Source organism: Protopterus annectens, chromosome 1.part1 (assembly GCF_019279795.1).
Source record: "Protopterus annectens isolate FY-2018-M chromosome 1.part1, PAN1.0, whole genome shotgun sequence".
Classification (NCBI taxonomy): Eukaryota; Metazoa; Chordata; order Ceratodontiformes; family Protopteridae; genus Protopterus; species Protopterus annectens.
In genome coordinates this window covers 1,917,084,426-1,917,105,156 of record NC_056726.1, presented here as the reverse complement: position 1 = coordinate 1,917,105,156, position 20,731 = coordinate 1,917,084,426, and the positions used below count along the sequence as shown (strand labels likewise).

General features: G+C 38.9%; 1 pseudogene; it reads left to right on the top strand.

Annotated features, from left to right (window-relative positions):
* The first annotated feature begins 7,800 nt into the window (after nt 1-7,800).
* On the top strand, nt 7,801-7,935 carry LOC122814094 (annotated as a pseudogene).
* Nucleotides 7,936-20,731: the final 12,796 nt, after the last annotated feature.

The window sequence follows — 20,731 nt, the reverse complement described above, 5'->3', positions numbered from 1 at the left end:
TCATGCTATTCAAGTCAGAAGTGACAAACTTAATGACACCCATGAAGATGGGAGCTGAATTTTCGACTGCTGAATCCTACACTAAGGCGCTGTACGAGCACATCCAATCGTGCATGACTTGTGCCATCCCAAATAGAGCCAAGATGCTCTCCTCCAAAAAAAGGAAGCCAATATGGTGGTGCCCTGCCATAAACAAACTATACAAAAGAAGAAAGAAACTGTTGCAAAAAAGAGGAAAATCCCAGGATGAAAAAAACTCCCTTACCAGCCTCAGTAAGAAGCTGAGATGCCTCATAAAATCCTCCAAAACTAGTTACGAAAATAAAATTGCCAAAGATTCCAAAGACAACCACAAGGCATTCTATAGTTATGTCAAGAATCTAAATGGCAATGCTCAGATATGCTCTGAGCTACAACAGAATGGAACTAAATATACTGATCCCAAGGATATTGCCAATATCCTGGCAGATCAATTTAGTGCCAAATTCACCCCCTCTCACCCACTAAAGGGCCCATCTCAATACCAAAAGATTGCCAAATTCCAGTAATAATGGCCACACAGGTCGAAACCACACTCTCCAAAGCTAAGAATACAGCATTCATGGGACCAGATGACATCCCAGGCTGTGTACTACATGAACTACAAAATGAACTGGCACCTCACCTAAGTGCCATGTTTAATCATAGCCTCACTTCAGGCTTCATGCCCACTGAGTGGCACACAGTTAGAGTTATCCCACTCCACAAGAGGGAATCCACATTGGATCTAGGGAACTACCGTCCCATCAGTCTGACGAGCCTGATCTGCAAGGGCATGGAACGCATTATCATGGAACTTAGAAACAAAGACATAGGCAACCTTCAAACACTGGATCCCATCCAGTTTGGGTTTGTGAAGGGCCAATCTTGTCTCCTGAACCTGATTGACTTCTTTGAATCAGTCTCCAGAGCTATGGACAAGAGTAAGATGGTCCACACTGCCTATCTGGACCTCACCAAGGCCTTTGACACTATCCCCCACTCTGGAATCATAGATAAACTTACTAAGCTGGACATAAATCCATACCTCACTCGATGGGTTGCCAACTGGCTTACTGACAGAACCCAGACTGTAAAAGTAGCCGACTCCAAATCTAGCTCCAGACAAGTGACAAGTGGAGTACCTCAGGGTTCAGTCCTGGGACCATTCTTGTTTGGCATCTACTTCTCTGAAGAACAGGCCAGCACTAAGGGACAAAGTTTGCAGATGACAGCAAACTGGGAGCCATTACTGAATCCCCAAATGATGTGGATATTCTACAAATGGGCCTTACAGAAACAGATGCTTGGTGCCAGAACCATGGCCTCAAGCTTAATGCTAAGAAATGTATAGTTATCCTCTTTGGGAAAAAAACATGTACCCATGAATTACCACATATGTGGCAGTACACTAAACACCAAAAGTGTGATGAGGGACTTAGGGACACAGGTGGACAGTGGTCTCACCTTCGATAACCACATCGCCACAACAGTCAGGAAATCCTTCTATGTGGCACCTCATCACTAAGGGCTTTTCATCCAGAAAAAAGGAGGTCATTGTCCCAATGCACTCATCCCTCATTAGCCCCATTATAGAGTACAATGCCCCATTTGGTATGTACCTCTCAAGATGTCTGCAACAGCTGGAAAGGCCACAGAAATACCTCACTAAAAGAATCACAGGCCTAAAGCAGATGTCCTGTACTGACCATCTAAAAAAACTCCAGCTATACTCTTTGGCATACTGTCTACTCAGATACGATCTCTGCTTAACATACACCCACTGGTGTTTGTCTTCTATTATTTAGTTTACATTGCAGTGTTTACAGGCAAGGATGGTTTATTCAACAGATCTTGATAGTGTTACATAGTGATCACAGAGTGTACTAGGACCTTTGTTATGATAGTTTATAATGGCTCTGAGATGAGTAGATTATGTTCTTCTAGTAATTGTAGTTTTCTCTTATATGCATGTCCAGTATAATTATGCATTCCACTGTGTGACATTTAGCAGACAGCACAGTGAGAAATCCATGTTGTTGAGTAGTTATTGGCAGATATTGGTTTGGGGCAAAAACTGTTGAAAATTTACTTTTGGCAGCATGGCTCTGCCTATGGCCATGGAAAAGAAGATAGCGGCTGATATGGAAAGAACAACAAAAATGTGATAGGTCATTATATGCTAGAGATCTCAATCAACAGCTGCCTTCTACAGTTCACTTACTAGCAGATGGCAATATTTCACTTATCCGTGAAATATGTTGCATGTTATGATTCCTGTATTATGGATGTGTTGCACAATACTCAGCTAGGGAGATATTTTGATTTAGAACATGATAGTATACTGCTTTCAGAGGTGTACTTTATCAGACTGCATTAACTTGCATATGTGTGGCAGCACCAGGACCTACACACGTGAGCCACAACTACGTTACTCTTCTGTTACATATATATAATAAAGTAGAACAATGTAGAACAATGCATGCAACAGTTGTTATTATGCAATATTGACTTCAGGCACATTTTTGATGTGATTATTTCTCCTAGGTGCTTACTATCATGGTCTTCCTTTCACACATATCTACTAATATCCATAGCCGTACTCTGACACTCTTGCACAAAAACAACCTTGATGTCAATGGACTGCCTTTAAATGACTTGTATCATCCAGAATTTCCATCTTAGTACATGTTGTATTTTTTTGACATGTCCCACATCTCCTGTGTAATTACACCTCACCGGCTGTAGTCATGCATCTGTACCAATGCATTGTTGTATAATCTTCAAGCATGCTGTTCAAAGTGACAGTTCTTTTCCTCTGACTGGTCATTCTGGATTTTACCACATAATGATTTAGGCTTGATTAGCTATCCCAGTTCCTACCTTTCCCAACATGCATGCTGCTGCCCCAACTACTGTTATTGTTTCCAGTATCAGTATTTGTCTGGGAATTATGTCCAGTGGTGTTCTTTAATATTTCTCAATTGTTCATAGTTGTATTAATGGTAGTTTCTCATTACCCTTGCATTAGGATCATAGGAGATTATTAGGCTATCAACCCAGAGGTCATTTCAAGCCTAGCCATTTCTTCCTGATATAATGCCATAGAAATGTTAGTTAATACCCAAGATTGCATTTTGTAGTGACTGTCCATGTCCAGGAGAGTTGTGGGCATTACTACTAGTAAGAAGTTATGATGCCCTGTGCAGTCATCCAGGTTCCTTTTGAACTGTGACATAGCTGTGCTCTGTTTCACATGAATAGTTAACCTATTCCAAAGATGCTGCAGTCGCTGGGAGATAAATCTGCTCCTCCAGCATGTCCTATTTAAGTCACAAGCCATATTTTGGTTGCTGGAAATGGTGGCCCTAGTCCCATTTGATTTATAGTTATGCAGCAAGTTCATTAGGTTTGGGTCTGAGATTGCTCTGTAAGCCATGCATAAGTCTCCACTAAGAAGTCTATGTGATACAGAGTGAAGTGATAGGGACTTAATTTGGGCTGTGTATGAAATGTGCTGGAGTCCCTTGATCTTCTTTGTTAGAAACCTCTGAGATCTCCCCAATTGCTGCAGGTGCTTTGTATGGTACATGCTGAATGGAGAGTTATACTCAATTAAGGGCCAGATTAGTGCTGAGTATAGAGGGGGTTATAACTTATTTTGCTCTCAAGGTGCTGCCTTTACTAATCAAGTGTGTTCTGCAGAAAGCCTTCCTTACTACAGTAGACCCATGATGGTCAAAGTTAAAGTTGTGTTCAACTTGTGAACCCAAGTCCCTTAGCACTTCTGGGGTACGTAGGGTATTGTTGTTCATTTGATAGTGTGGAGGAACATTGTTTGTGGTGAAGGGAATGATGATGCATTTCTTTGCATTCAGTTTGAGACCGTAACTAAAACAATAGTTGTTGGGCTGCATAAGATCCTCCTGGAGTATACTGACATCATTTGGGGATTCAATAAGTATACCCATTTTGCAGTCATCTGCAAACTTGGTCAGCCACAACATTTTAGTTTTGACCTGAACTTCTGAGAAGTATATACTAAACAGTAGTGAGCCTAGCACTGACCCCTGTGACACCCTGCTGACAACAGGTCTGGTGGTTGATGTGGAATTGCTCACTTTGATACTGTGTGTCTGGTTTGTGAGCCAGTTAGCAACCCATCTTACAACAAAGGGGTTTACATTTAGTTTGTGAAGTTTATCAGTAATGCCTGAGTGTGGGATTGTATCAAATGCTTTTGCCAAGTCGAGGTATGCTGTCTCCGCAGATTTGCCCTCATTAATGGCCCTAGTTACATTTTTGAAAAAATCCATAAGATTTAATATGCAGGATTAGGGTTGTCCCTGATTCACTCCAGAGGACTAATAATCTGTTTTAGTAGCTTTTTTTGTTATTTTTTTTTTTTTTGCAAACTTGCTTGTTGAGGTGAAGCTTATTTACCATCCTGTGTTTACACTGTGTGGTTGAGCATTGCTGTACCTCAGTGTGGCAGCCACAGCACGTGTGACATATACACACTTGTTAATGAATTCCCAGGACATTTTTCTAAATGACATTTCAAATGCTTTCCAAAATGGAATTTCCTTTATATCCTACCCAAATTAATAAATAGTCAGTATGAATGCTACCATAAATGCCCTTGTAAACAGCCCATGCCTAGTGGCATTGACCTGGTTAATAACATAAATAAACAAAGAAAGAAATACTTAACTAATAAAACAAGAAGGATTTTGTGAAATATTCTCCATTGAGGAAACTGGAATAATAGTAGATCAGTGGACTAAACATGGGGCCAAAGCAACTTAAAAGTGTGTGCTCATGCACAAGTTCCAATATATATACTGTTTGGATATTATTGCATAGAAGTACCTAGTAAAATGTCATTGCACAGAAATTCCTGGGTTCACTGACAGACTGATATGATTGTCTGTTATTTATTTATCATACACTTTGTACCATCTGTATACTCCCCATGTTCTGGCAGCCCATTGAACTAGAACGGAAGATGTGGAATCTTTGGATCATAAGGGCCACAAGGTCATTATCGCCTTGCCAGTACCCTACCCTTAGACCTTGTCTCTCTTTTCAAGGAGGGCCTGACTAGTAATAACAGGAGGGAATTTATGAATGCTCACCCAGTTTTCCAGATACTTCTTTACGCCAGACAGTGTATCACATTCCTTAACATAGACAGGAAGTTTGTTTCAGAGAATAGGTAGCTGCTGTATGGCAGATCTATCCCTCCATCTTGTCCTATTTACTTTATGGAGTAGATCTATAGGTCTGCTCCTACTGTTTGTACCATTTTTAGGTTTTTGATGGCATAAGAGTTTTTGGACTACTGGATCCCTTGTGGACTATAACCATGGCACTGATCACCCCTAAGGAGTCTATTTGACACTGGATATAGAAATAAAACCTACAGTTTCTATTGGTAACTCAAGGCTTTTAAGCACATAGTCATTTTAATTAAAGATCTCATGGTTCTTTTACAGTGCTTGATATGCTAAGTAATTTTTGTATTTTTTATTTCGCAGCCTTGGTCTGTTGCTTCCAGTGTTTTTATGCTATATGCTAAGTAATGTATGCCCCAAAGGGGTTGCTCTACTCAATGGTGGGTATAATCAGTATTGAGTACAAGGACATGAGGACTTCTTTTGAGTAGATATCTTTTGCTATAAACTGTGCAAAGTAAAAGGATTTCCTAACCTCAGTTGCAATGTGATGGTCTTACATGAGAGAGCTTTCCACCCAAGTACCTATGTCTCTCAACTAAATTTTCATTTTGAAGTGATTGGTTAACTATACTTTAAGCTGGAGCAAGGTGTTAACTTACTGAATGTTACAATTTAGCACTTTAGACTTTTGAGTTTGAGCACATTTTTTGTACACCAGCTACAGACAAGTGCAAGCTCCTGTTGTAATGCCTGCATGTCAGAGGAGACTTGATGACAACTCTGAGTTTATAATCCGCAAACTTAACTAGACATTCTCATTTGATGTTTGGAGATCTGAGAAGCAGATACTAAACAGCAGTGGTGCCAGAAGCTTTCCCTGAGGAACTACACTGTTCAACGTCATGCTTTCAAAGGATGCCCTCCCCTACTGTTACTGTGTGAGTCCTGTTGTTATGCCAGTTGGCTATCCACCAAACTATATACAGGAAAATTAAGAAATGCTTCAGTCTGTATATTATATTTGCATGTGGTATGGTACTGAATGCATGTCTGAGGTCAATGTATGCTGTGTGGACAGCTTGCCTGCTGTTTACAGCAAAAGTAACCCTTTCAGAGAAGTTTACTAGATTTATCAGTCAAAATCTACACTTTAAAGGCCAAACTGATAAGGTTTTAGTCTGAGATTTTTACTATCTTTGTTAATTAGGTATGATACATCATCCAGTGACTTTGTATGTAACACTCATTAGACTGATAGGTCTGTAAATTCCCAGTGCTAGTACTGGGGCCACCCTTGTGGATCAGTATTACAACAACTGCGCAATTGCACCTGTGGGACAAAAACAGTTGCTAGGCTTAGGTTAAGAGGTTGAGTGGTGGGCTCACCATTGCTTGTTTAGTTATATTAATTAGGTAACTGGCTATGTTTTCAGGCCCCACAGATGAGGTGTCTTCATTTTGGAGAGTACTTTCAGTGCATGTTCTTTCATGATGGTTGGAGGGTTGACTCCATCTAGGATAAGTGGGTTGGAATGAATATCTTTGAGGTGAAGTTGGCACTAAATTTATTTGGCAGTATTTTAGCAATACCCACTGGACTGGAGTAAATAGTACCATTATGATTCAGCTTTGGCCAATGCTGAGTGCTATTTCTTATTATCTTGACATAACTAAAGAAGGATTTGTAGCTGTCTTTGACTTCTCTAGCTTGGTTGAGTTCATGAGATGCCACTGAGGTCAGTTTTTAGTTTATTATCCAGCTGTTTGATGTTCTCCTTAATTTGAGGATCTATTGTTCTTTTATTTAGGTTACTGAGTGCCTTCATTTTATTACTAGTTTATTAATGTTTGTGGACTACCATGTTGCTTTTGTTTGAAGCTTCTCCATTTGCCTGGATCTAGTTTGGACTTGCAAGTTAAAACATCTTTCCAGGTGCAAGTAGAACGTATCTCCATAGTATTTTGCTGTGTATCAGCATTTTGATGAAACCATTAAATTCAGATTTGGAGACTTCATCAAAAAATTGCAGGAGATGTGTATGTTTGAAGTCTTTATGATATTTGCTTCCTACAGTTTGGAGATTTTGATGGAGAAGATTAGCTGCTTCTGATCAGACTTTACCAGTGGATACCTTGGGATGGTTCATGAATGTAAGTCTGTTTGGACCAGGTCAAGTATTTTCTGTCCTCTAGTGGGTTGATTAACAAGCTGGTTTAGGGAGTTCATCTTCATGTAATAAAATACATTTTGTGCATATCCTATACTGGTGATGCAGGTATCCCAGTTTATCTTTGGTTAGTAAATAACCTAGGGTAACAGCATTCCTACCTGCTGGAAGTTCATTAAAAATATTTAGGTAAGTTAGATAATTTTCAGGACACATTTAGGGGGTCCAGTAATATGCAATGATCTGCTAACTGATCCTATTAAGTTTGTTTTGAACCTCTCTGAGCTCCATTTGTGGGCCTCAAGGTATCTAACACAGGAAAATGTAGTTTCTAACAAATATGGGTATACCGCTACAGTTTCCATCAGGCTGTGGGATGTTTAGTTGGTAATCGTGGGGTTTGATTTGTGTCCTTGTCAAGCATTTCAGTAAAAATGGCTGCATATTGGTGACAGGCAGGACTCAGCTATATCCGCTATTCACAAATCTGTGCCAGGGCTGTAAGAGCAGCGTTAAAACCTCAATACAGACAGCAGGCTGTGAAAGCTGCAGAGTCCAATATAAAATAGTAGCAAGATCTTGTGTGAAAAGCACCAAACTATCTTTTCACTCCCAGCGTATTTTGACTATGTTTCAAGAGAGGAAATTAGTAGACTCAATGTCTTAGATGAAGGGCAAATATATTTTTGCTTAGGCTATACTAGCTAGTCATCTAGGTTCCAAACAGTGTACAACTTGTTATCACTGTCCAAATATTTGCACCATGTATGTAGAGGTTCACGCTGTATGAACGGAAGTAGAATTTTTATTGATTTAATACGTTGATCTTCTGAATTAGGTTTTGTAATAACTTTTATTTAACTGTAACCATGTTACATCAATATGGAGCTTTTTACCCCATGTCTCTGCTGAAAATGGGATATCATACCAGTCCAACTTTCCCAATAAACAAATGTCAAATAAAAATAAATAAACCCAGGTACTGATCGAGTTTTCTCTGGGCTCTTAAATCAGGGTTTTGTAACAATGCACAAATGTGTGTGCTCTAAATGCAGGAGGCATCAAGGCATATCAGTTTGTTGTTTAGACTTCTAGCATTACGAGGTAAAACCACCTTGATATAGTCTAGTAGTTTGGAAAGTTAAGTTGGGAGATCCATTAGCTCGTCCCTGCCTAAAAAGGCACAATGGGGGCAATAAAAGCTTTTTTCAGCATGTGGAAGTCTTGAAATGAGAGGTGGAAACTATCCTTGATGAAGCAATTACACTTATGAAGCTAATCATCCCATGCTGACCCATAGTGGAACCCTCGAGAATGACACGCGGTCTTTAACCAATTATTAAGCCAATAATTTTTTCTTTGTATTTTGAGAATATTCTTGGTGATAGAAGGACTGCATTTGATTCTATGGTCTCTGCATATCCCTCATAGGATCACAGGAGGTTATTAGACTAATGGACCCAGAGCCCTTACAGGTCTAGCCAAGTTCAACTCTTGTTCACAAGGGTGTCTGGTTCAAGACAACATAAAAATCAGCACCTATTCCTCCTGTCCAAGACAGACACAGATGGAACCCCCAAGACGAATTTACTGTTACTCATCCAACTGCTCAAATTATGCTTAAAAAGGCCCAATAAAAAGGTTTTGTTTAACATGAATAGGAAGTTTGTTCCAAAGGTGGGGCAACCTCTGAGAGACAAATTTGTCTCTCAAGCAAGTTCTATTGATGTCACATACCAGGCTAAGGTCTTTTGAGCGAGTCACCTGTGTGCCATTTGACTTTCAAATGAGCAGCATTTCCATTAAAGCTGGTCAGAGATTGCTCTATATGCAAGGCACAGTTCACCTCTGAACAGTCTGTACAACACAGAGTAAAGTGACAATGATTTCATTCTGTTTGCATAAGACAGATCTTCAAGCCCCTGAATTTTCTTTGTAAGGAACCTTTGCGGTCTCTCCAGTAGCTACAGGTGTTTGGAAAGGAGCATACCGAAGGGATCATTTTACTCTGTTATTGGTCTGATGAGGAAAGAGTACAGGGGGGTTATAACCTCTTTTTTTCTGGAGGCAATGCCGTTACTTATGAGATGAGCATTACAAAATACCCTTCTTACCACTGTGGAAACATGACGATCAAAGTTAAGAGTGCTGTCGTCCTGTGTCCCCAGATCTCTCACCACTGACTGTGTGCTTAGGGCATTGCTATTGATGTGATAGTTTGCAGGAACATCACTCTTGTCATAGGGGATGGTAATGCACTTTTTTCCATTAAGTTTAAGACCATGACTTTGGTAACAGTCATTAGTCTGTGTAAGACCTTCTTGCAGGATGTTGACATTGCTAGGGGTTTTGATGATTGCTCCCAGTTTGCAGTCATCAGCAGACTTTTTCAGTCACAGTCCTTTAGTTTTAGCCTATACTTTGGCGAAGTAGATTCCAAACAGTAGGAGTCCCAGAACTGATCCCTGTGGAACACCACTGGTTCTGGATCTGCCGGAAGAGGTGGAGTCCCCTATTTTGATTGTACGAGTTCTATCAGGGAGACAGTTTGCAACCCACTTGACAATATATGGGCCAATACCTAGCTGGCTGAGTTTATCAATGATGCCTGCATGAGGGGATTGTGTCACAGGCTTTGGCTAAGTCTTGGAAGGTCGTGTGCATAGATTTGTCCTTGTCTAGGGATTTGATAACTGTCTCAAAGAAGTCACCAGGTTTAACAAGCATGATCTCCCCTTGACAAAGACAAACTGGGTGGGGTGGAGCATTTGGATATTTCCTATATCTTTGTTACTAAGGGCTCTCCCTTTTTAACTTCTCCATGTCTTTTGGGTTTCTAATACCATGATGGGAATGGACCCCATTCCTAAGTCAAAGTATGATTAAAGTTCATGAAATTAGTATTGTTTCACTCTTTGATGTCAGCCAAAAGTGCTCTTCACAGCACCAGCAATGTGCCCAGTAATATCTCCAGCAGTTCGTATGGAGTTACATGTATTGGTAGTGTATCTTAAAAGATTTTAGACTCTTTTTTTATAAGACCCATTGCTCCTACTACTATTGGAACTATTTGGGTATCTTTCTTCCACATTGCTCTAGTTTCTGCTTGCAGATCCTGGTATTTTATAACATTGTGTATCTCTGTGCACAGTACACTGTAGTCACTGGGTGTAGTGATTTCAATGATCAATGCTACTTTTGTCTTCTTTTCCTGGACCACTATATCCAGTTTTCTAGCATCTATCTTTTTTTATCCCATGTGATGTAAACTACATAATTTTCTATGATGCTTTGTGGGTCATTTTTCCAGTCTTTTCAGCCACTTCAAAATCATAATGTTTGCACATTCCCAGTGAAACAGTCTCGCCATGCTATTCTGCCATTAGATATACAGTCCTTCTGCCATTAGTATGTCATAACCAGCAACGAGGTGTCCATGATGATTCATTCCATGGTCCTGCAGATATGGCTGGTCAGGCTAATGGGCCTATAGTTCTCAGGGTCCATGGAGGCACCCCCTTTGTGCAAAGGGACAACAGTAGTTGTTTTCCATTCCACTGGGATGAAGCCAGTAATTAGGTTGTGATTGAAAAGCATGCCCAATGGTGATGCTAATTCCTGTTTTAATCCATGTAGAACACAGCCTGGGATGTTGTCTAGTCCCAATGAGGCTATGGTTTTGACCTTAGAAAGGGCGTTTAAGACCTGCTCCTCAGAGATACTAGGTGGGTGACAGGTATTAGGGATGCTTTGGGGTATATGTGGCTGGGACAGAGAAGTGAAGTTTTCACTGAACCTGTCAGCCAGCAGGTTTGGTATACTCACAGGTTCTATATATGTAGTACCATTAACTATGAGTTTGGCGCAAATATGGGCTTTACCTTTGAGACTGTGGATGTAACTAAAGAAGGCTTTGTGATTATCCTTAGTTAGAAAATCTAATTTGGATTCTTAGCTTTAGAAACCTTCACCAGGAGTCTTATTTGATTATCTTGAGGAGGGAGTGCTTCCAGTTTTGAGAGTGTTCCTTTCTACTCTTAGACAGCAATTTATTTCTCTTGGCATATAGCCTATTAATGGCAGCTGTCTACCAGGCAGGTTTGTTTTTCCTTGAATATTTTGTTTTGGTTCTATCAGGTATAGCAGAGTCAATACAACTATACAGGTGCTCGTATAAATCATTGGTGCATAATTCAGCATAGGTGTCTGTTCTATCAGTGGGCAGAGGGGCTATGAAGCTAGTTATATTGTCATGAAAGAGGTTGTAATTGGCCTTGGAGAAGCTTTTTAGTCCAATTGTTGCTAAAGGGGGGGTGGCTTTTGTTACAGTTACTTCTAGCGAGATTGATCTGTAGTCAGATCTCACCAGGAATGGCCAAAACTAGGGGTGGTGCAGCGGTCCCCCATGTTGGTGAGCACCAGATCCAAGATGTTTGACCGCCTTGTGGGTGTGTACACCAGATGGTCCAGAGAATTAGAGTTAACGAAGTCCAGGAACCTTTGGGCAAGTGAGTTAGAGCAAGTATAATTTACCCAATCAATGGGCAGGTAATTAAAGTCACCCAGCCAAGGGTTTTTGGTTGCATCATGATTGACTCAATGAGATCCAAGTAGGCTGAGCAGATGTCCTGATTCAAGGATGGGTTCCTATAGCTGGCAATGACCTGAAGAGTGGTCTTACCTATAGTCAATTGCACCTGAAAAAATTCAAGTGAATCATGCTGTTTAACCAAACTAGAAATGTATTTATATTTAATGAATATTGATACACCACCTCCTTTAGTTCTCATGCCTTCAGTTTGTGGTCTGAACGTGTGGAAGGAAATGTAACCTGGTGTAGATGGGGTGCTCTCCGCAGCCCTAAACTTGGTCTCAGTGACAGCATAAATGTTAGCATCTTCCAAGGTGAGGACTGCTTCCAGTCAGTGTAGTTTCTGTTTAGACTCCTTGCATTTAGCAGCATAACTGGTATTTTTACATTGGGAATTTTGTTCTTGTGACATTGCCTAAAAAGGCACTATGGAGATGGCAAGATCCTTAGCCAGTAACTGAAGTCTCAGGGGTGAAGATCATCTCTGGCAAAGCACTGAATTGTGTCGACAATGTCATCCCAGGCTGACAGATACTGGATCCCCTTTGAATGACACCAGAAACAAGCCAATTGTTGAAATCAGTCATTTTTTGTTTGTATTCAGGTATCATCCTAGGCAAAGGTAAAATGTTGCTTAAGTTAGGGACATACCTGCCTGAGACACATAATCACAGTTCTCAGTCATGTCTTTTTTCATACAGTTCAGTGAGGTACATTAAGTTGTTTACACCAACATGGACTATGACAGAGTCATAACAGTGCCTGTTGTTGAGAGAATTGAGTGTGATGTGGTGGATCCTGGCACCTGACAGGCAATAAACCGTGACCTTTTCCTTATCCAACCTGGTGTGAGGAGCATCTGTGATAAACAGCTCTAGGCTGTTTATCCCAGCATGGACTACCACCATGTCATAATCATATTCGTCACATTTGTGGGTCCTCATGACCTTTACAGAGTGAATAAAAACTGTCACCCTGCTTTTGTTCATCTTCATGCATGAACAGTCAGTGTGCTTACCTATAGAGTCACCAGTCACTAACACACTTCTATTTGTGTTTGTGGATTGCTTTGTCATAATGAGTTTGGCATGTATTGTTTCCTGAGGACTTAACAGTTGTGCTATTTCTAATCTGTGTTACTCAGTTTGGTTTACAGAGGCCTTGCTCCTACTAGATCCTTATGGCTTGGGCAAGGATTTTTTTAACAATCTATGCGTATGATCTTTTAGTATGGGTATATGTGAAATATGGTGTAAGTGAGTCATTCTCAAAGGAGATGTTTGTTTGTGAGAATGTGGCCACAAAATTAACTAGATACTTGCATCTCTCACAAATGGACAATGACAAGTAAAGTAAAAGATTGTTATCTGTGAGCATCAGGCAATTTTTACATTGACTGAGTATACCAAGTGCTATAAGCCTGGTAACAGAGGGAAGTACAGCTGGCTGACCTTCAGTTTTGGACCAGGGGTGCAAGAGATGTTAAGGAAGAGTAACAGAATATAACAGTGTTTCAGCTCCTAAAAAACAAGTAAACTATTAATTCAAAGGAAAATAATAAACATAAATGAAATTACATTTCAGCACTAAGATAACAGTATGCAGTAAATACTGGTCAAACAGGACAATGCATTTGAGTTGCTCCATATCCAGATAACGATAGGCAAAATCCAATATCACTTCCTTGCCAGCTATAGGTCCCCCTCTATGACCCAGGAAAACCATACCATGTATTTAAACTTATTAGAAACACTAACCATCCAACTTAATACCATATTCATGGGCGACTTTAATTACCCCACTATTAACTGGGAATCCTATACAACACCAAACATACAGGCACAGAGATTCCTGGATTTTGTAAACACAAACTCCCTGAACAAGATAGTCAGTACACCAACAAGGGGGGCAGCCATACTGGATATGGCCCTCACTAACATGGGAAGAGTTCTGCACACCCCCTACTGTAACATCTTCCCTGGTAAGGTCAGACGACAATATGGTCTCCTTTGAAGTAAAAATAAAAACTGGACCCCCAGCTAAAGCTGGAATATTCAGGAACTACTCTAAGGTTAACCTCCTGCTATTAAGTGATAACCTGGCAAAATTGCAAGCCCCCATAAACCCTAAGAACACTGCTGCTTATGCAGAACTATTCACAGAATCCCTGTGCAAGCATGTTAATAGCTGCATAGAGGCAACTGTATCCACCAGGAAGAAGCACAGAATTAACTGAAAAAACAAGCCACCTTGGTGGATTCACAAAATCAATAGGCTGTATAACAAAAGGAAGAAAATCATGGCAAAACACAGGATGTGCAGCACCCAACAGGATAAAAGCACTCTCATAAAACTAAATAAACATCTCATAGGACAAATAAAGTCTACCAAAGCCAAATTTGAGGTGAATTTGGCCTCCCAGGCCAAGGACAACCACAAGGCATTATTTAGCTATGTCTGCAACCTTAAAGGCAATACACAGTTGTTTGCAGAGCTCACTGTAAATGGAGCCATCTATACTGAGCCAGAGGATATAACAAATCTACTGGCTAATAAATTCAGCTCCAACATTACCCCTCTCTCCCCCTCAACCTTCCCTCAGGAAATACCATGAAATATAACTCCCACTGCTATCACTAGGGAACAGGTCCTTAATGATCTCTCTAAGGCCAAGAACACTGCATCAATGGGCCCTGACAATATCCCAGGATGAACTCTAAATAGCATGAAACATGACCTACCAGGGCCTCTGGAATTGCTATTTAACTATAGCCTCCAAACAGGCTTCATGCCTCATGAATGGAGAACTGCAACAGTCATCCCCCTGCACAAAGGTGTGCCATCTACAGACCCTGGAAACTACAGACCCATAAGTCTCACTAGTTGTTGTGTCTTTTGGCTTTTCCCAGTTAGGGGTCGCCACTGCGGAAAACCGGTCTGCTAATGATTGGCAGAAGATTTTTACGTGCCGAGTTTCCAGCCCTGACACACAACCTTCAACGAAGTTACGCCCATTCACGCATGTCTCCACACAGAAGATGCTTTAGCTGAGAAACAGGACAATGTCTTACTGTGAGGCGACAACGCTACCGCAGCACCACCACCGCAGTTCCCATAAGTCTCACTAGTCTTATATGTAAAGCCATGGAAGGAATTATCATGGAAATGATCAATAGTGATATATAAACCTCCAGACACTGGACACAACCCAGTTTGGTTTTGTCAAGGTCAGATTATGCCTACTCAACTGGTGGACTTCTTTGAATAGATCACCAAAGCAACGGATGAGGGCAAAATGGTTCACACTGCCTACCTTGACCAGACCTATTACACATTTGCAAGCCTGAGGGTATCAGAAATACTCGCTCAAGGGGCCTCAAACTCTTTTATAAAATTAGCAGAACATGTGGGAGGGATAGTTATGCATTACAGAGAATACTGTTTCAATGGAACCATTTTCCACTCCAAATAAAGTAGAGCACTTTTCTTATTCTATTCAAATGGAATTTTGATAACTGGATGGGTAATCTCAAATTCACCAACACTACTCTATTGGATAGGGAAATATGTAATTACCACAACAAAAACTTGTTGGGCCTGTCTTTGGATATTCATTTTGAAAAATAAAATGTAATAATTATACATTATTTCATATATCATTATTTTCATAAGCAACATTGCACACACACCAAATGTAGATATTATCCTTGAAGATGGTATATTTGTAGTACCCCAAGTACTATAGACCATATGCATCCTCTGAACAACCTTCCTGTTGTTTTACTTAACTCACTGCCACTGTGTCATATCTGTACATTATCTAGTAGATTTTGTATATGTTCTTAAATGTACTGTTTGTACATAATTAATATCTAAGGACATTTTCACCATGTATTTAGATGTTGTTTTTTTTTCAGTTAATCACGTAGATTTAATGGCTTTGCTGTCTTCAAGACTGTCATCAACCTAATCACAGGATTCAATTTGTAAAATACCTAATAAGTTAGTCAGTGTTAAAAAAATAGGCCTTGCATACAATACATTTGTTTAAAGTTATACATTAAATATTTATATAGCCATTATCCTGGTTAACAGTTTTCATACTTTTGATTGCTGTGGTAAGGAATTTCAAATTACATATTGATGAATTTGACTTAATAAAATATACATTCAGTTCACAGGATTGACTTGTGGCTTTTAAATGGTTACCTAGTTACTAATGTTAAATGATTCATACTAATTCACCATTGCCATAAATCCAGCTACCCAATTCATATACAAATATGATCTCAGCACAAGCTGCAAAATAGGCTGAAGAATTCCAAAGCACTAAAGGGGAAATGTATACACGGTTAATTCCAAAATGTTATATGCTGTCAAATCACTCATTCATCATTAAAAAGTAATAATGCAATTGAATCATTGGAGCTATTAGTTCATAATTAAATTCACACACATACATTATTATTACATGTCCTATTTTCTCTTGCAGACTGCTAAAAGTTAGTTTTCATACTTTTTATCTTTTTTATTTCTTACAGCATTTATGAATATTGTTTTTGTGCAAATTATTATGCTGTCGCAGGGAAGGGAAACAAATACCTGAATATAACCTTTACCATTGGTGGACTGTTGCTGATTCCAGCAGACATCACAGTGAGGTAAGCCTGCAGAGTATGAAATAATTTCTAATATGTTTTATTATGCATTTTCAACTTTATAGCTTCCTGGGGAGTTTCCATCTGCAAGCACACACAACATTATTTTTTTCATTACATTCATGTCTGTTTATACAGATGTCATCAAGAAGCCATAAAAGAGATATCAGCTGTTCTGTGTAATGAAATGAAACAAATCTCTTTGGGGAGTTCGTGCACTCAGTTGCTTGCTTTTAGTTATTAATAAAAAAGGACACAATTTCATCCATTTTCCCATAACCTATGTCAATAAATTTGTGAAAGATGTTGCTTCCGCTTCACCAACAAAAGCACTGCATAGACGCCATCGCCCTTGTGTAACATGAGCATTATTGCTCATATGTTTAAAGAGATAAAGCAAGGTGAGAGGTTCAGTGAGATAAAACATGGTAAGTGTATACACATTGCGTACTGAATCCTAAAAATAAATGCTCTTCCACCTGCTTTGCATAGAGTGGCAATAAGAACTTGATAATAACATTGTTGCCTAGTGACATTAATACAAAAGGTTATTTTTTACATGTATACAAGCATCCATGAAACAGATTTTCTTATTAATGTTGAGGTCAACTGGCTTAGAAACCACAGCTTGTTTCAGGCAAATTCCAAGAAATGCTGCAATTCTGAGCATTTAAAATATTGATGTCCGATAATGCTGTGTCTGGGATGGAACAAGGCAAGTGTAAAAGAATGCCTTTGTAAGTACATTAGTAGCACTGGCAATCAGCAGTAGAACAAAATGCACAAACCTAAGTCTTACTTTTCAGTCCGTGTATTTTTGTATGTGTATGTGTTTGCATTTATCTGTACAAATGAAAGTGGCCATATTTTAGACTGAGACTCTGTTTCTGCGAAAAAATAAATGAATAACAGTGGCTAACTATAATTAACAATTAATGTTGTTCTAGATGCATGTTGCAAAGTGTGTTTTTAGTCACTGCATATCCAAGATCAGTCATGTGCCCTACAGGAAATATATTATCTTTTCTATGTTTTGAAGGGAGTTCATGTAGAGAGCCTTTAAACCCATGACTTAAAACCATTGATTTAATTTGTGTTACTGTGGGTTATTACATAAGAATACATCATTAGGATTCCATACTTCATAAACTGAAGGAAACAAAACAAAAAAGCTGAAACAACAAAAAAAGTGAATCCAGCAAATAATGCGTAAGTTAATGACATAAAATAGATAGTACTGACTACAGTCTCTTTATCTGAAATGCAAGTGTGTATCAATGAGGAAATATCTAAAATAATTATAACAATATCAATTGAATAAACATGATATATAAAAATCAAATCACATCATATTATTGAATGGGAGACTATGTGTTGTAGATGTGACAGGAAATACCTGGAGGAGTATAAATGCGCAGAAATGGCAGTGAGGTCAAATTGAGAGCTCAGACTTACAGATGTGGAATAGGTTGTTATTTGTCTTTTCGGCTTTTCCCAGTTAGGGGTCACCACAGCAGAACTCCGGTCCACCAATGATTGGCAGTAGATTTTTTATGGTGCCAAGTTGCCAGCCCGACGCCCAACCTTCAGCGAAGGCACACCCATTCATGCATGTCTTTCGGTGGCCACTCAATCGCATGGAATATGTAGTTCAAAAAAATAAACATTTATAGGTAGTTACTGAGCACATGGTTCAGGTCACCACTGAGGAACTAGCCCAATTCCCCAAAGTACTTCCTGTGTAGCTAACTAGTTCATGGTCACAAAGAATGCAAACAGAGTCTGAGGGAATCAAGCTTTGTACCACAGGAAGCAGATGTTTAACAACGTGTAGCCTTTTTATCCTCTGCACTAAATACAAATGCTAGTAAGGTATATCTTAACTATGATACGGAAGTGAACCTAATCGTTAAAGCATTAGATAGCACTGGTATTTTTATATGTGTTTTATTATTAATGCCATATATATTTTAATAAGCAAGCATGGCAAAAAGTTAATAGGCATACAGAACTGTCTACAATTTATATTTGAATCTGCAAAATTAATTACACAGTAGACAAGCTTCTATTATCACTTGACAAATTACAAATCACTGAGGAATCAACTCATTAAATACTACTGGTCAGAAAATCAACCTGATGAAAAAAATATCTGTATTTTTTATAGCCATGTGATGGGCAAGGCCCCCACTCCATCAAACATATATATCTGAGCTGTAATCATAAAGAATGTAAGAGGTTCAAAATGAAAGGAACCACTGCTAGCAAAGATTTTGAAATGGCCCCAGCAGTGTTTTCCTAAGGAAAGCAAGAAATGTGGAGTTGCAATTATCAGCTGACTCTTTATCCCGATGAGAAGATGAACAGAATGCAACTTGGAAAAACAGAGGGGTGGCAACTGTCTACCCAGCACACTTAAACTTTTCTTTATCTTCATACTCATTCCATTTTTAGTAAAGATGAATTCCACTTCTCCCTTTAAAAAAAATAACAGCCACAAATGTGCGTGTGTTATTGCTGTATATAAACCCCATTGGTAACAATATCTTATCTGGTGAAGATATCTTCTCCTAGACATGTACTAACATTCCTCAGAAAGCCATCATCCTAAGTGATTTAAAAATAGATTTTTCTAAAATTTGATCTGAGTCTGCCTTTAACACATTAAACGTATGTTGGCTTATTCAACTAATTAAGACCTCAGCTAGACAGGATAATGGTTTTAGAAGAGCATCCACTCTAGAGTGGATCCTGACTTCACATCCACATAAAATAATATATGGAAGTATCCTGCCAGTAACATAAGTGACCATCTTCCTACCTTTGCTAAAAGATCCCACAGATATATTTCCATATTTCCAAACAGGATCACAACAACATAGTTCACAACTTATAAAGGTTTAGAACTGATACTTATCTCTATCCTGAATAAATATAACTGTGATCTACTAAAAATTATTTTACTTGATAATGCTGTGTCAGAATTCAACAAAATGTTTCTAAATTTTCTAAATGAACAAGCTCTACTTAAGCAAAAATTAGTCAAATCCAGTTCTGTTCCTCATATCTCTCAAACTCTTAGCAGAAAAATCTGGATGATGCCAAGCATAATGGGGGACAAAGACCCAAAAATAGGGACAACTGTTAAATATTGCTCTCATAAATTTAGAAAATTGCTAGAATAAAAGATCTTGTGTTACCATAAATTTTCTGAAGGCTATGAATATTGAAACTCAAATGTCTGTCATTATATAATGAATTCAGTGCTCATAGATTTGCCACAAAAATCCAGAAAGCCACAAATTTTATAGGTTCATAGGTTCACCCTTAGGATGAGAATACTATACCCATTGGTTGCTGTGCCTCTTGTCCAGCAGTGATAAGAGATGATTTTATGAAGATCAGACCAAAAATATGAGGCAGAAATCTGGACATTTTGTAATAATTTGGACATTTGAGAAGAATGCTGCTCCAACCCTATCTCCCTCCACTGAACAGAACTCATGAGAATCAAGGAAAAATCTTGCCATGCTGGGCAGAAAAACAAAACCCAACAAAATCTACAAATATTTGGAAAACTCTAAAATCAAATTAAGGACACGGTTATATCTGACAAGAAAAGTACCTATTCTGATATACAAGAAAATAATTAAAACAATCCTAAGCTCTTTGGGTCATAAACCATTAGCTATATTGTCTACATTACATAAAACTCTAGAAAAATGCATACAAAAGCAGGTGCTTAAACATCTGTCTGCCAGCAATCTACTCTCACCTACCCAACAGGTTTCAGATCACATCATAGTACCACCAGAGCACTTCTTAGCTTCATCAATGGCATCAATATTAATATATGCCATGGCAACCAACCTAGATATCTCTAGTTATATTTCTTTCACAATGTATCTAAAGTTTTTGCTAGCCTTCTGTCTCCAAGAATATCTTCACAAACTATTTGAAATTGGACTGTTCCATTCTTCTATCTACCTTTCTCTCAGTCACTGTCAAAATTCTATAAGCATCCACTCTAAGATTCATTATGTTTATCATGTCTGCAGTACATGAAAACATCATAATTATGTTCCAAAATTGCTAAAAAAGACATCCTTGTTAAGC